At 37.0% G+C, this 200-nt stretch overlaps 1 protein-coding gene across 1 annotated transcript in view; it reads left to right on the forward strand.

Annotated features, from left to right (window-relative positions):
• LOC119591392 (ADAM 17-like protease) overlaps positions 1-200 on the forward strand; it is a 16,920-nt gene that overhangs the window by 1,229 nt on the left and 15,491 nt on the right. The gene's annotated exons all lie outside the window — the stretch shown is intronic.

Raw genomic sequence — 200 nt, forward strand, 5'->3', positions numbered from 1 at the left:
TTGCAAGGCTGGATGGCAGCGTGAAACAAAAAAATTAGCATACAATCTACAATGAAAAGCTATTGGAACTATGTGCAACACAGATGTTGTGCAAACATATCTCTGCAAATGCCATGACTGTCAAAAGCTAAGATTGATTTTGTAGTAATAAACCAGGTGTTAACAAGAAAAGAGAAAGAGCAGGATGAAATGAGTTTGGC

The sequence above is a fragment of the Penaeus monodon genome, chromosome 28 (genome assembly GCF_015228065.2).
Source record: "Penaeus monodon isolate SGIC_2016 chromosome 28, NSTDA_Pmon_1, whole genome shotgun sequence".
Taxonomy (NCBI): domain Eukaryota; kingdom Metazoa; phylum Arthropoda; class Malacostraca; order Decapoda; family Penaeidae; genus Penaeus; species Penaeus monodon.